General features: G+C 39.9%; 1 long non-coding RNA gene across 1 annotated transcript in view; it reads left to right on the top strand.

The window, feature by feature from the left end:
* The window catches only part of LOC141943848 (uncharacterized), a 31,687-nt gene extending 29,464 nt beyond the window's left edge, over positions 1 to 2,223 (top strand). The window contains exon 3 of the long non-coding RNA XR_012629073.1: positions 2,116 to 2,223. This is a non-coding gene — a long non-coding RNA (uncharacterized LOC141943848). The remainder of the gene's footprint in view (positions 1 to 2,115) is intronic.
* The last annotated feature ends 15,138 nt before the right edge of the window (positions 2,224 to 17,361 follow it).

Here is a 17,361-nt window from a genome sequence, read left to right as displayed (position 1 = left end):
CATTCCCATTTTTGGTAACACAGACAAAGTTGAAATATGACAGAAGCGGTGGTAAAGTATCAGAGAAAAAGACAGAGGAAGGAATAGCTTTTGCATGCTGTTGAACTGTAATTGTTGAGGTCTGTAAGTTGAGTCACTGAACCATTCACGTCCATAATTAAAATTAAGCATTCTTAAAACATAATTAAGAAAAAGAACTAAAGCTTAAGTAAATCATCTTCCCATATTTTCCCTTTATGAAATTTTCCCTTCCAGATACTCTAAAGCCTTAGCATTTTTCCTTTTTGTCTTCAGTTTTAGTTTTCAGGCTTGTTTTTATCTGTTTGGTTTTTTAATTTCATTTTGTTGATTCTAACTACTTTTTAATGGTATTCATATAGTTTTACTTCTTTCACTTGAAATCTCAGCAATTACAGTTTTGAAAATTACTGATTCCAAACATGGAAAAATGGTAGAAAAATCAGCAGAAGTCAGAAAACAAAGCCAAATTTCAGTGAGGTAAACAGCTGTCAATTCCAATGGAAGACTTTTCAAACAGCACAATTTTTTGAAAAACTGCAGAATTAGATATGAAGTTGTTCAACACAGTCTTTGGATTCAAAAGGACTCCAACCGGTCTTGAGAACATATTGTTATTTCCGTGAGGTCTGATGCAATCCTTACCATGTCTGCAGGCAAAGTCTGGAGCTAATTTCTGCTCATGATTCACCAGAGCTCAGCAGCCTGGAGGGCACAGAGAAAGGCGCAGCACATCTGTTGTGTCAGGTTAAAAGATGAATTTCTGAATACTAAAAATACATTCTTTATAATTCCATCCCATCTTGATTCCAAGGACCTGACATTTGGCAAATTTTAATGAAGTGAACCTTGCAACACCTCTGTGAGGTCAATGTAAATATTATCCCTGTTTACAGACAAATTAAATTATAACTCAGATGGAGACGAAGGTCTTGATTCAGGAAGCATCCTACACAGACATGCATCCTTTCTTACAGGTGCTGCTGGCATCATTAGGGGACATTTTTTTCTAAAATAATTAAATCAGATTCGGAAGTCATTGCCCAGAGACATAAGTCTGTTTTTTGGCTCTAGGAAATGCGTAGACATTACTCATGGACAGCTCTGGAAACAGTTCTTCCTCATACTTAACTGGTCAGTCCTCTGGAAGAAACTGAAAGCAAGAGCAGTTGTGGAAGAACACTGGTTTTTGGAATATCAAAATTTCTTCCTTTCTAGAGTGAATTGAAAGCAAACAAACAATTCATAATTTCCCAGGTCCTGTGATTCAGAAGAAAATGGAATCTCAGGCCTGTAAGCCATTTTCCTTCTGAAAACTCTTGATGCTTTATCTTCTTAACATTTGCTATTGGTTTGAAATTGTATAAATAATTTTGCAACAGAAAATGAAACTTTCCTTTTCAGAAAGTGAAAAAGACTGGGCTGGAACCTGAACAAAAGAAGGCAAAGCAAAACTCTTGAAATGAATATTGTTGGGTGTTTTTGTCATGGGAACAAAAAAATCTCCATTGATCCCAAAAGATTTTTGTCTTCAAATTTCTGTTTTTGTCTCCTTCAGACTCTGGGAAATGGAGATATGTGAAACCTTGGCAGACTCGGAAACATTTAAAAAAGAGTTTGTTTATTTAATAAGTTTTATTAAACTTGTTATGCATCATTATCTAGTTGTTTAGAATATAATCAGTGGGGGAAAAAAGGGGAAGGGAAGACAAGAGAGGGTAAAACTGAGAACAAGATTGATTTCACCTACATTTAGCTGTCTTCACTTAATTTAATCTCTCAGATGAGAGAGATGAATCACCCCTTAGAGGTGCTTATACATTGACTGGAGAGAGCCCCACATGATTAGCTTGAGCCAGACATCTAATTTTCAGATAGCTAAAACTCAGTGGGACTAATCAGGCCCCAGTTCCTGCCTCTTCATTTCCAGCAGAGGAGCTGGAATTAATAGCTCTAAAGGACAGTCAGCCCTGTGGATCTTCAGCTCCCACCCTGGCCAGAAGATTTTGAAGAACTGAAAAATTTGCTTGTCTAATTGTAACAAAGAGATAAATATCAGTTTATGTGAATTATTGTTCTGTTTATTTCTAACTTCAGGTCTTGAATGTGGATGGTTTGGCTGTAAGTTAAATTTGGATGCAAGAACAGCAGAAGTCCAGGACAAAAGTCCATCTAGCTCAGTATCCCATCCCTGGGGAAGGTCACTAGCACATTCCATGGAAAACAAGTGAGAACTGAATAAACATCAAGTGATACTGCTCCAATATACTCTCCCAGTCTCCAGTAATCAGTTTGAGGATTACCTGAGACAGGGGTGATAACTCAGAGTTGTTTGTGTTTTGACTGCCTGAATGATTTTGTTCTTGTGAAAATCAGTTTTGACAGGAATAAAGCCTTTGTCATAGCATATGTCTACAATACCACGAGGGGAAGAGCATAAGGGATGGCTGGAATTCATGTAGACATATCTTGACTAATTGAAATGTCACTAACTTGCCATCTGTAAACAGTGTGGGTTTTGCAACATGAATTTCAGCACAGGATAACTAAATTCCTCTCTGTGCTCTGGCATGTGCTGAAGCAACTGTGAAGAGCTGACTGGACGAAAGCTACCTGGAGTTTGTAGTTAACCTCTGAACGCAAAGGTGCATTATGAGGACTAGAAGGAATTCTGTACCAAAGTTTGTCTTCTTCTGGAGTATCTGTATTTCATTTGAAGATAATTTCCAGATTCAGACAAATTTTGACAACACACAGCTGAATTTGCAGTGAGGCTGTTGCTACACTGTCAGCAATTTCACAGGTAACAGCACCGCTGACCTGACTGTAGCATCCAGACATGCAGACCTTAAAGTGTAATCCATGTGGATGCACATTAAAATGAGATGTGGCAAAGAACACCTCCTGACAGTGGCAGCCCAGCTGTGAAGAGCCATCTTTTGACTCCAGCAGATTACTGTCTAATTTCAAAAGTGAATCAGGCTTGTAGCGAATGCAGCTCGAGATGTCACTTAGTAGTCTGGGCCAACTGAAGCCTGACAATTAAATCTGCAGGCTGCAGGCCTGATTACTCTTTTGAAGCACCAATTTGATATTTGATTTGCTCATTTTCATGTGAGTGCTTGCACACATGTGTACCTATGGATTCATGCAAAAGATCAAGCAAGCATACACTGAGGTAAAACGACAGAAAGGGTTTACCTCTGTGAAAATCAGGGCATTTTGATGTCTCTGCTTGAAACAAAAGTATGATTCTTAGCTTGGACTATATATAAAAAAGTGAAGAAAAATTAAGTTAAAAGATATATGTATAAAACAAAATAATTAAGGTTCCCTGAAATATTTAAGGAAAGTTTAGGTGTATAGAATTATAATAATAATGTTGAGATGATGAGAAAGATGGGTCTGTATGGTTGTAAAAGCACTACAAGACCAGAGGAGAAAGAAAGGGAAGAGCTGGTTAAGGGTCGCAGGAAAACCACAAAACAATGAATAAATCATAACGTCTCACAGAGGCGGGACAGGATGCAGAGGCAGAAGATGACAATCACTGTCAGGCCCTGGAGACTACAAAAGAGGAAGATCCTGAAGTGGCACATGGCATTCAGTTAAGAAGAACCTCAGAGATGCAGAGAGGACTCAACAGCCGTCATTTCTTGTCATCTGTGCCACTGCAAAGACTACTGGACAGTTCACCTGGTTACAAGTGTCTTGGTGCCTGGCTACAGGACAGACTGCTTAGATACACCAGCCATGGTGCTTGACAGTGTGTGGCTCTGTCAGTCTGAGTGTGCGTGAGTAAAATTGGGTTTGTTTCCATTTTCTCTCACAATAAAATCACCTTCTGCCCCTATAAGTTCTTGCATTAAGAGTTGTTGCAGTGCTGCAACAGTATTGCAATGCATAGGCTGCAATGCAGGGTAAAGAATCCATATTTGATTTAAACCATGGATGGCCATTTGTAGCAGATGCGAAAATTTAAATGCCTTTTCATGTTTTTCAGATAAGAACATACCCTTTTCATTCCCTGAAAATCAAGTTTATTTGCAATGAGGCTACTTTCCATTTCCACTGATTTAATGTGGGATCTTGAGCAGTTAAAACGTAAGGAAAAAAAAAAGCTGTAAAATAAAGTGGTGGTGGTGGTAGTGTCTTGTATGAAGGGTTTTTTTTTTTCAGGAGAAAAGATCTACTTCTTGACCTGTTTAAATTCTTGGATGGAACAGAAGTTAACTACCTCCTCCGACTCCATGCAGGCAAATATCTTTTTCAGGGTCAGCACTTTAGCACATACTTAATTCAAGCTTGCTTTGTCATCTAAATACGTTGAATTCAACCATACGCACGTACTTCAGTTGCAATCTCAGATTTGTACTTTGGAAAAAAAACAGTAAAAAAATCCCTTTGTCATTGAAGTCAGCAGTTTTGATTCTGATTATTAAGAACGGGGGACCGACCTGTGCAAGAAGCTGCCATTTGACATGTTTTCAGACTAGAAACACATTTTATTACCTTCTAAATCTGTTGCATGAGACCAAATTAATCTCTGGTGAACACTAGGGATGCTTCTGACCCATTGCAATTTTTTTTCTCCAGCAAATCAAAATGTAGCATCCATTTTTTATTCAGTTCTGCAAAAGCTGAGCAGATCAGTAAATTTTTTTATGATATTAAATTCATTTATAAGTGACACAAGCAATGTATAGACAAATGGGGACCATAACCTATTAAAAAATATGTAAAGTAACAGACATATAAACAATGAATAGACCTTCTGTTGTTCATTTCTGTCTACTGGCTACACAGAAAATAATCTTGGTATAACTCTGTCCTGACTTGCAGATGGTGCTTGTCATTTTGGTAAATAACTTTTTATCAATAAAAACGAAGGTTAAATGGAGAGGAAGGTTTTGAGTGATGAAAACAACATTGTATGTTTGAAGGCCTGGATTTAGGAAAACATGTAAATGTCTATGAATACGGTCCTGTTTAGAAGAATACACATAGCCTGGAATTCTCTTGATTTAATCCAAGCATAAATCCAGCAAAGCATATGCTCTAAAAATGTTATCCTGGCTGGACATGCATTTTGGGTGAAAGCCAAGATTCTTACAAGGGTTTGAACACGGACACACAGCTTCCCACAGGACTGATTCCCTAATTACAGTTACAATTCCCTGTGCATTGCAACCAAACAAGCTTCTGAACACTGTACTGGTTTTGGCTGGGATAGAGTTAATTTTCTTCATGGTAGCTTGTATGGGCCTCTGTTCTGGCTTTGTGATGAAAACGGTGTTGATAACACAGGGATGTTCTAGTTCTGGTTGAGCAGTGCTTACACAGCGCCAAGGGCTTTCCTGCTCCTCAGACTGCCACACCAGTGAGCAGGCTGGGGGTGCACAAGAAGTTGGAAGGGGACACAGCCAGGACAGCTGACCCCAACTGACCAAAGGGATATTCCAGACCATATCATGTCATGCTCAGCGATAAAAGCTGGGGGAAGAAGGAGGAAGTGGGAGAGGTTCAGAGTTATGGTGCTTGTCTTCCCAAGTAACTGTTTCACGAGATGCAGCCCTGCTTTCCTGGAGATGGCTGAACACCCGCCTGCCAATGGGGTGCATGAATTACTTATTTTTCTTTGCTTGCGCGTGCAGCTTTTGCTTTGCCTATTAAACCATCTTTATCTCAACTTGCAAGTTTTTGCACTTCTACCCTTCCAACCCTCTCCCCCATCCCACTGCAGGGGGGAGTGAGCCAGCAGCTGTGTGGGGCTTAGCAACCTACTGGGGTTAAACCACAACAACCCAACTCATTTATAGGCCAATGTTATGGACTAAAGGTTTATCAGTCACAAAGCAGTTCAAGCCTTTAGATCTCTGAAAGACATCACATGCAGACATGTTAATTCACAGTATAAGGTCTTGGCTTCAATGGTAGTTTATCACAGAATGGCTTAATTTCAGCAGACACAGGAACATCATCATGCTGTGGTTAAAATGGTCACTGGTCAAACCAAACTAAACTTCCCTTCTGACCTATTTTTCCTTCCACTTAGTCACTGTAAATCAGGAGTATATAAGTTATAGTTCAGAGAGGAGATCTGATTAAATTAAAGGTAACTGGGAAACTCGAAAGAATATCTGTAATCTTCACAAAGTTACAACCGTTTAATTTAAATGTATACAGTCCCCATACCTTGTAAATTAGCCTGGGCTTGAGTATGTCTTTAATCATTTACTCATAAGTTGTAAATGGTCCTCATGTTTTAGATATTAAAGAACATTTAACTTATTTGGGGGGTTAATTTTGTAGGGAAATATTTTTTATAGCTATTATCTTGATAGAATATGTGTTATATTTCATTCAGACTATATAAAACAAATTCTTGACATATTGAAGTCATTGGTCCAGATCCCACTGGACAGTGAAAGATGTGGAAGACCCCAGCTGAGTAGGGACCAACCTTAAAAAAGATGTACATCTGGAATCCAGTAGCAGAATCTGAATCAAAGCAATTTTCTTCTCAGGCAAATGAAGTAAAACTTTTGTTTACTATGAGACTGGACAGACTGAAATCATATTCATCTCTGTGCTCCCCCAGTTGCCCCGAGCACATAAGCATGTATTCATTGTTGAGACCACATGGACTAAGAGATTGCATTGACCATCAAGCACGTTGTGTAATTCCTGCTGCGCAACTGAGGTTTTGTTGCTAAAACAAGGCAAGATGTTGATTCTAAATTATGGTGCAAAGCTCCAGTAGAAACATGTCAGACTGAAAAATCAGTCATTGATAGACTTTAACTAAAGAGTTTGGTCACAGTGAACGTGAGCTTTTAAACTGCATCTTTGTGGAAGTAATAGTCATCACTGTGGTTGTGATAATGTCAGAGTTTGTTGAGATTAAGTTTATGGGTAACCATCTATTAGAAGTCCTGAGTCATAATGAATTCTTTCAGCATTTATCATAATAGCATTAATTAGAATACATTTTGTGGGCATTAGTGAAGCTCTCACAAGTATTTTCCAGATATTTGATCATAATTTAGCATTAGTGAGGCATGAGTTAATGGACACCAAAGGCTTTATTCCCTTAAAAATCCCTTCTTGTTTTGTGAGTCCCATTGCTATTATATCATTTAATATTCATTTTCATGACACTAATCATGTGGTATTGATTTAGATATTGCATATTACTATTGGGACTCCATTTTAATTAAGTGTTAGTGTAGCATTAAAATGTTAAACAAAAGTGTTAGCGTTTTAAGTTAAAAGTCTGCCCAAAATATTTCCATTCGATGAAATCCTGCTGCCTCCACTGAGTCAAGAAGTCAATCCAGATCTAGCTTAAGGGTGCAAACTTGTAAACAAATGTCATGATGCTTTTATTTTAGCAACCAAAAGTATTTCTGAAGTATTTAGAACCCCTAAAGTACAACAAAGCTCTTTGCAAGAGTAAAGGACCTTGACTTTGCTACCTGAAGTCAGTGGAATGTTTGACTTTGATTTCAGTGGCTACAAAACAAAATGCAAAGAATTTGCCACTTGCATAAATATCAGAATGGTGTTGTTCCACGCCAAGGGGAGACTCTGGCTAAATTTAAACTTCTCTATAGTGGACTTTTCTTCTACTTTCAAGTCACAGAACAAATTACCCAAGAGGAGAGTCATATAGAGGGAAAAGAGCTGTTATCTTTCCCCTTGCTTTATACCTGTCTATTGTTCACCATGATGTCACACTACAGAATCCTTGCTCTGAGCATAGAAAGCTCTCATTTGTACCAGTGAAAATTCCACACATGTGTCTTTCAGGATAGTGCCTTTGATTTGCTTATGATTTCTTTTCCCCAAGCGTAGTGCAGTTTCACTGAGATCTGTTAAAATAGAGCTCTAAACTTCAGTTATCTGCACATCAATTCATATATATTACCGAAGAATTTTCCAATTCATACCAATATGCCAAAGTTTATGCTCAATAGGGTTTGTATATCTTTTATTTTTATGAAAAATGAGATTTAGTCATGATAATTAGACTTTAAGAAAGCTATTTAAAAAACTGGATAGTCTTTTGCTGATTTGTGACCATGATAATTCAGAGCAGCACACAGATAATTACAATTCACTTTTCTCCCATTCGTTATGGCTGTGAGATGCTCCTGTTTCATTCAGAAGAAACAAATAATCGTTTCTTTGATCAGAGGAGAGGAGGGAAGAAACTTTTTACACTGTCCAATTTTAAACACGTTAACTTAGCCTCCTAACTGGAAGCAGTGCACAAGATGATTAGACAATAGGCTGAAGAATAGAAATATACCTCAGATTCGTGTATTTTAAACCAGTTCAAATGGTATACCCAGAAAGTGCTCCACTAGTTCTTAGGCACCTATTGTTCCTCTGAGGCACTCACATTCTGTTCCTGGAACGGAGAAAAAGAGGAAAGATGAAGGATACAGGGGTAGAGCAGAAGAGAAGATATAAAAAATGAAAGAAAAGTGGGGAAGAAAAGTCTGCTTCTGTGTGTGTGACAAGGACAAAATTCTACCGAGAATGTTTCCAAAGTTCTTTATAAATGCATCAGTTCTAATAAAAATCATGAGTCCAGACCCTGGGCCCTTTCTCTCCTGGGACAAAGCTCTTAATCCAAGTTTGCACAAGCAAATAATCCTGAGCAGAGAAAGAAATCACGCAGCTGCTGGATGCCACGTGCTCTCCAGGTTCCCTCACTCCATCTCTCCACCTCCACCTTTCTGCTCTTTCTGCTAACAGTGATATATGACATGTTTGTGCAAACTGGGACTCATAGTGGGACTCCACAGCGATCCATTTAGTTTCTGGGTAGCAGTTCTCCATTTGCGCTTCCTGGCGGAGTAGCAACTACTGAGATCAGATAACACAGCACAGTGAGACCTCCCATCTGTACATTTCCAAATCTGCTGTCAGCAGTGCAGAGACAGGCGTAGCAAGCTGCAGAGCAATTCCTCACTTGAGTTAGTGGAAGTGTCTTAAGACCTCCCGGGAACATAATTGCTTTAGCTCTGCTCCACAGAACAGGGTGAGGAAGTGAAATGAGAGTTATTACATGTGAGAGGTGAGAAGAGATGGGAAAAAGATGTGAGGAGAGGTAGACAAGTCAGGACTCATCTGAATGAACCATTCATTTCCCAAACTGCCTTGTGCTCTTGTTTGTCAAGAAGGTTAAGACTTGTTGCAGCCTTGCTGCCTATTTACGTTTCTTCACTGATACTCTGTTGTCCTGCTAACACATCTTTACAATCTTGTTCTCATGAGTTAGGATTTGGTCCAGGGATTATAGGAAAGTTAGACTTGCTGAATAGATACAGGACTATAACCATTTTATGAAAATTAATGAAAGGCTAAAATATGATAGGAAACCTGACATAAGCTTTAGAAAGCATTTGTTAGATGTATCTCATCAAGGATGCTGATAACTTTGTAGCATTGAATGCTGTATGATATTCACCACAACTGCAAAAATTTCAGATTTCGTATTCTGAAAATATAAGTATTTAAGAATATAAGAATATAAAAATATTGGTTTAAGTATTTGATATAAATAGTCTCAACCACATTCTTCTTCAAATATGCTTATGCTTTTAAACTCAAGTAGTATTCTTCTGTGCTTGCTGTTCCTAATGAGGCTAGCTTTTGTTGCAGGCTTGAAAATCTCCTGAGGTTTTTAGGTTAAATTTATGTATATGAGTTCAACATTACCATAAACAGTTCCATAATAATGTATGGAAAATTTGGTTCTAGGCTGCATCATTTGGCCAGCCAGATCATCTCTACTGCTGGCCCATGCCAAATCTACAGAAAGATACATTTAAAACCCTACAGAGAAAGCTGAATTATAATTCAGTGCCAGCTGGGAATGTTTTTTTTCAGTTTCATTACTATTTTATACTTCAAGGCTGCTCCTGCAACTTTTCAAGAGCAAATAATGATGAACATTGATTAAAGAATTTATGTTTATAGATATCTGACTGGTAGATACAGACAGCTTTTTTTGCACCAAAGTTAACTATAGGAAACCTTTCTTAAACCTCTGGAAAGGTGGCCTGAAGTGACAGTTTTTTTCATAAGTCAAGTCCGTGATGGGTATAGACAAAAAAATTACCATATGCAGTGTGTCATATATCAAAAAAAAGGCATGTATATAAAACTCCAGGCATGGTTTAGTCTTTTGCTTAGACTGCTGTTACCCTACTAACATGGTGAAATCCTGATGTTCAAGGCCACATGATGAGCTCTTGATTCACTGTAACGGTGTGCTATGGAGCGCTATGAACTTCATCACACTATGTTGTATTACTTCTGAGTTTTCTGCAGTCTTTTTTTGGAGTCTTATCATCTGACAAGGGACTTACTCCAGACATCAGAACATCTTCAACAACATATTCTCCAGGGGTTATGCTTCAAACACAAGAATTGAAAATAAGCCTTGTAATCCCCACCCAAACATAGCACTGAGCAAGGGCCTAACAGACCCTGATTTTTCCTCTAGGGTTTCTTTTACCACAATCTCAATATGCGCAAATCTTCCTATTCTATTGAGAATATACAACGCAGCAGGCTGATGGATTCAGCACTTTCTTCACTGCCCTAGCCAGTCACTAGCACGTGGGACTGGCTTCCTTGCTCTACTATTTGATAAGTAGTTTAGCAGCAAAGATCTTGTACAACATTTGTTACTAATGAATTTCCAACCGAACCATGTCTGTTTCTGTATTATGTTCTCTAAACATCTCAATCATAGTGTGGTTTAGAGTGTAGAAACAGTTCCACATGGCAGCTGAGAACAGAGCAGCACATACTGTTCTGGTTGACAACATCTGGAAGCTCAGAGTAACATTACCTCAAGAGGAAACAGTTATAAGATATTTATTGTTAGGCCTGTGGCACAATAACATCATGCTGGGCTTCCCAGATCCACTAAATTTGCCTTTCGGCCATTGTCAGTAGAAGCTGATTGAGGCACCTGCTATCAGTTTTGGAAGGAATCAGACTTGGAACCTCCTGAATGGAGACAGATGCCAATGAGGAAGAGTTGAGAAACAGTGGAAGTATTGGGGAACTAGTCTTGCGAAGGATAGATGCTCCAGAGGGCTAAGTCTTTAGACCAGTCTATAATACACCACCTGTAGTTGCTTCACCTTCATCATGGCTCGTGACAGGCAGCTTAGCAAGGAGATAGTTGTGTAGCTTGCACACAGGGAATACAGCCTGTAGTAGCTTTTCTTGCTACCTGTCACAAGTTGTCTGTAGGCATCAAGTGTCTGTAGGAGGTCATGGGCAGTGATGTGCCAGGAATACAGTCCAGGAAGCTTTGTTCACTTCACCCTCTACTAACTTTCTGGACTTCAGTGCAGAGATGAACAGTAGGGCAGCAAGTTTGTACCATGCTTCTACCACCCTGGACATATCACAGCTCAGAGCTGCACTGTCAGTGTGCCTCAACCTCCAGGTTAGGTGTGTGGTAGCACAGGAGAGGCCTAACACCATGGCTTGGGTCAAAGACAACTGCCTTAGGTTTGACAAGGAAGAAGCTTGTGGACAGGTCCTGTGCTTTGGATATTACAGAAAGGCCTGAATACATGTACTATGCACTATGCCTCAACAGTTTTTCTTACTGAAGAATGAGTTTGGGGTTGATCTGAAATGGTGCAGTGATTTTGGTGAGACTTGTTTGAAAATTTTAATAAAAAGAAACTGTTTGGGTAGATATGCTAACTCCAGTAGAGCAAGGATCTTTATTCTCTTTTATGAGAATACCGATGCACCCATTTTGGATGTGAAGGACCTTTTACCCTTCTCCTCTTCCACTTCTGAGGGCATCACCACATTAAGGCTATTCTGGTTTAGAGTGACAGGAGGAGGTTTCCTTAGTTTGACTGGCTGCTATTCGCAAGTGGGTATCACTGCATAAGAACTGACCAGGTCAGCAGACATGAGAAACAGTAACTGTAGGATAGTGCTTTCACTGTCATCATTAGGATGCTTACCTGGAAAGTGGAATAACTTGGTTCCTGTCCCCATGCCAGTGATCACTTAAGCATATTTAAAAAATAAGAGTTATTTCAAAGGGGACACTGAAAAGCTGTCCAGCTCTGGCATGGAATGTAGAGGCCAGGACATTCTTCTGGGAGCTAGGGAATGAAACTTCTCAGTGGGAGAAGGCAGTGAATTCAAATTTCTGATATTCTGGGTAAGAGCTTAAGCACTGGGTTAGGTAGAGAGACACTTTGTTATTTTTCAGCGTTACCTAATGAAGCTTTTCGTTTCTAGTACTTCGCCTTTGTTAGAATTGTCTGCAATGAAAACAGAAATTTTTTTTTTGACTCATAACGATTTTTTCTCTTTTGTTTCTCTAAGAAAAAAAATCAGGTTCAAGGCTAAATGCTTTGTTTGGACTAAGACTGAAATATTCATTATTTACACAAAGTATTAACTGAGGCTAAGAGCTTAACAGAATTCATAAAGAACTGAATATCACATAGAGAAAAAGGATGTTCCAAGTGCTTTGGAGGACTGAATCAGAATCCAAAAGATCTTGAAAAATTGGGAAACCAGTCCAAAATAAACAAAAAGAATCTCACTAAAACCAAGAACAATGTGATACAATTAAGAAGGAACAATCAAACAAATACATATAAAACAAGAAACAATTGCTAGGCAGAAGTACTACAAAGAAGGGGATCACTGTAGATGATAGAGCATCAAAAACAAAAAGCTGTAACAACAGGAGAAAAAGATAAATCTCATTGTATGATGTACTCAGAGGTCCTTCATGGGTAAGACAACCCTTCAACACACCTATGATGCCAAGGTCGCAACAGGTGCACCGTGTGTCATCTTTAGTGCTACAGTTCAAGAAAGGTGTAGCCTTCCTGGAAAAACAAAGCAACAGTAAAGTAATCAGAGGGGGAAAAGCCTGAAAAGTTGCATGCTTTTAATCCAGAAGAGTGAAGACACAGGGGCGAAGTGAATCACTTCATATAAAACCAACCAGTTAGCCACTACTTCCTTCAGCAGAAGGACAAGGATTGATTCCCCCTTACTTTTTAGCAAAGATACAGGTTATATATACATTAAAAAAGGGGGTGAAAGGTGTTTTATTTTCTTCACAATAAGGTGTGGCCACAGAAGGGGTTGTAAAAGCTTTCCCACTCCTTTTTTTTAATGTGATTTCTCAAGACATCCCTGTGGGTAGCGGGCAAGGGGCATGGGACCACTGCAAATAGGCCCGGTCAGGGTTGGTGGAGTAAGAATGAAGCAAATCATTTAGATGCCCTCTAGCCTAAGAGACTGGGTTTTTTCCATTCTTTTTATTACTAACGCATTGCTGCTTCTGTTTCTTATTACTCTGTGTTCCTTTTATATCACTTGAACACTTGAAAGGGCTCTTAAAGCGAGTGTCAATAACCTTTATGCATTCTTAATCGCTCCTTTATGTGTTCAGAGAAGGGTAAAATGGCTGTGGTATAAATAAGAAGGTCCAAAGTGTGAAATTAAACTCTGAACTGGGAAAAAAAAAAAAATCTCCCCCTGGTTTATGGCCTCCACAGATGGAAAAGAATTGGTCAGGATATGAAATCTCTAGATCTGGCACCAGAAATTTGTTGGGGTGGGAGTGGGGAAAGGGTGCTGAATTATCCCTGAATTTTTTCTGCTCTCCCCTTCTTGGTTAAGAATTGCCAGGACTATACTGCAGCTGGGAGGTCTGGGCAAAAGCGTCCCCAGAGACTCATCCATGAAGTTCCTCACTAGGCAACAGGTGTTATCCTTGTTCAGCAACAGGAGGCTTCCTTAGCCCAGGCAATGAGAGGACACAGACAGTCTGCAAACTTTCCCCTAAGGAAAGCCCATGAAGTAATTTGAGTTACAATTTAGAGGAAAATAAACCCTCTTAAAACTCAATGGCTTTCTCCCATACTGACACCAAGGTTGCCAAGACTTTTGCCCATTGAGGCTTTTTATAGTCAGCTTCTAAACCCCTGAAAATACAGCTTTCCAATGGAAATACTGACAAAGCCGTAACAACAGCAGTGCAAATGAGGCTGCAATAACACCACTGGGCCCCATAAAAGAGAAGGTGCTATGCAGGGGAAAGCATTCACCTGGAACTCATGTATTTGGCATCACATCCAGCTCACTCTTCACACCCAGTATTGTTTTTCAGTATTTCACACACAATGCAAAAAGAATAACTTTGGTTCCTGGTGATCTCTAAAACTTTCTCTGCCTGTTATATTAGTGGCTTTCCTCTATTTTCCCAAAGACAGTCTTTTTTATTATTATTTATTACACTGTAAGGCAAGTAATAGAGACCAAATAGTAATTTTTTGAGCTGGAGTAAATTTTAAATATTATAAAACCAAGCAGATTTAGGCACATCAAAATAACACCGCAAGAAGTAAACGTAATCTGTTGCAGAGTGTGTGTTGGTATTGCTCAACTCTGAAGGAGGGAAGCAGAGAAGAGAACTAGAAAAGACTCTGGATTTCAAAATATCCTTTATTCCCATGATTAGCAATGTTATAATATAGCATTAAGGATTTTGGTCACTTAACGTGAATAGAGCATGTTGACAGATGGAGGAACTGTGCTAATGTTTACCTCAGGTTAGTAGGGGAGGGAGAACTCACCTGACACTGATGCAAATGCACATTCTGCATAGTCATTACTGCGGTCTACATGCGGTATCAGTACCATTTAGTGTGGGATTAATTAGTCACAAAATAGCATTGAAGTCAAGCATATAGCAAGATTAACAAAGGGACTGGACACTTATATAATGAAGAGTATCATCTACAGTTACATTAGGAAGGAACGCGGGAAAGAAAAATACACCCAGGAGTTACTGGAAGGAGATACAAAACCTCATGATTTTGAGTATAATCTCTCCTCCGAGTGAAGTGTAAGGAAAGAATGCCCCCTTTGGTCAACAACATTCAGTTAATGGCTTCTGGCAAATGAGCTGCATAGTGCAAGGTACTACAAGAAAAAGAATACAGGGATGGCTGGATTGGTGATCTAATTGTGTGATACTGTTCCTATGGCATGATTACTGAACCTTTTAGGGTGACAATGAGGGTACAGAAATTATACTTTTCTGGGAGGGAAGACGGCAATAGATGTAAACTACCTTTATTGTTTTCACAGAATCACAGAATTGTCTAGGTTGGAAAAGACCTTGAAGATCATCCAGTCCAACCATTGACCTAACACTGACAGTTCCCAACTCCACCATATCCCTCAGCGCTAAGTCAACCTTACTCTTAAACACCTCCAGGGATGGGGACTCCACCACCTCCCTGGGCAGCCCATTCCAACGCCTAACAACCCGTTCTGTAAAGAAATGCTTCCTAATATCCAGTCTAAACCTTCCCTGGTGCAATTTGAGGCCATTGCCTCTTGTCCTATCGCTTGTTACTTGGTCAAAGAGACTCATCCCCAGCTCTCTGCAACCTCCTTTCAAGTAGTTGTAGAGGGCGATGAGGTCTCCACTCAGCCTCCTCTTCTCCAGACTAAACAACCCCAGTTCCCTCAGCCGCTCCTCGTACGACATGTGCTCCAGACCCTTCACCAGCTTCGTTGCCCTTCTCTGGACACGCTCGAGTAATTCAATGTCCTTTTTGTAGTGAGGGGCCCAAAACTGAACACAGGAATCGAGGTGCAGCCTCACCAGTGCTGAGTACAGGGGCAAGATCACTTCCCTGTCCCTGCTGGCCACACTATTTCTGATGCAAGCCAGGATTTCTGATGCAAGCCATTTGATAATTTTAAACTCTACTTGGAGAGGAGGGAACCTCAATTGCCATGGGACAATCACACGATCAACAAGGTTTTGGCCTTGCACCTCCAGAGAAATGCAGCACAGACGTACATGCAGGATGGGATAAGGGATGAATTGGAAAATGGGTTTGGTCCTGATGCTTTGCAAGGAGTCAAACAGAGGACAGAAATGTGCCTTTTCAAAGCTTACCTCATCAGGAACTGAAAATCTCACAGTCCCAGCACTGGTTAGAGCGGCTTGAGGGGCTGTTGCCACCTGTGACAGACCTCCAGATGGTTGTACAGTACTTGCAGCCATATGGCACTCGGGGGTTAGGGACATAGTCCTGCTCTGCTCCCAGTCACTTGCTCTGCATGAGGCTGTGTATCGGGGCAACGTAGTGTTGCTTAGCCTGCAGCACTTCCTCCTGAATGGTTCTCTTGTGGTGACCAAAATGTCATAGAGAGCCCACACTGGATATTAACAGTTCCTTAGGCTTCTATGACAGAAATCTGTGGGGATGCTTTGGCATTGCAATGGGGGACCTTAAGGAACCTTGATACCTCTGAGAATCTCAGTGCATGGGTGAACCTAAATACATCAGTTTTTAATATTAGGTCAAAAATACCTGCTTTGCTTGTTCTCTTATTCCTGCTTAGGAGGAGATGACCCTTTACTGTGCTTGTGCACCTTTTCATTAACATCAACACAACACAGAGGGACGGCATGGTAGCAGCCACCTACACTTTTAATTGAGAAGGAATGCTCCACTGTGAGATCCTGAGTGCCCCCATGCTCCCCAAAGCCTCCCTGACACTTCTGAGGTGGGTGGAGGCATGCGGTGACGCAAAGCCTCTCCACTTTTATTTCTACCTCCTGTTGGGAAGTCCTCCTTGTTGCAAACACCCCTGACAGCCATAGGAGTGTGGCTGTGGACAGGAGTTTAAGATCTTTCATAAGATCTTTCCTTAGAAGACAGATCCCAACTTAAAACCTTTTTTGGCTTTTGCCTCAGTGTAACTATGACACCTCTGTTTCACACCCTCTCTGTATTCAGCTACCTTCATCACACGTAAAAGGGGTTGTTTGGAGACCTAGTTTGGTGCCACCTGGGATATTAAAAAGCCCCAAATCCCCTTTCAGACTGAGCAGTTACGAACTGACCCAGGGTTATAAATCTGTACAGCACAAATAGGCACCGCACACATTGCCTCTATATGCCTAGAGTCTTGAGTAATCCCCACAGTGATATTAGGTTTTATTTTTATGTATTTCTAAATTTCATTTTATTAAATTTCTTTTATTGCCAGATTTATTTGCCAAAATAATGAACAGAATAGTTATTATAGTCATTCTGTCTCCTTTACAGAACACTTAGTAGCTCAATTTTTTGCAGGGAATTTTTGGGTATATTAGATTATAGTCTCAAGAAGTAACAGAGAAGTTAAAGAAAAAGTTGAAGGAATTTAAGAATCACAAGACAAATAGAAAAGTAACCACAAACTCAACAAGATGAAGGCTGGAAGAAAAACAATGCCTTTAAGCTTTGT

The sequence above is a fragment of the Strix uralensis genome, chromosome 5, assembly GCF_047716275.1.
Source record: "Strix uralensis isolate ZFMK-TIS-50842 chromosome 5, bStrUra1, whole genome shotgun sequence".
NCBI lineage: Eukaryota > Metazoa > Chordata > Aves > Strigiformes > Strigidae > Strix > Strix uralensis.
Note: the sequence above shows the minus strand (reverse complement) of the source record. Positions and strands in the feature narration are given on the sequence as shown.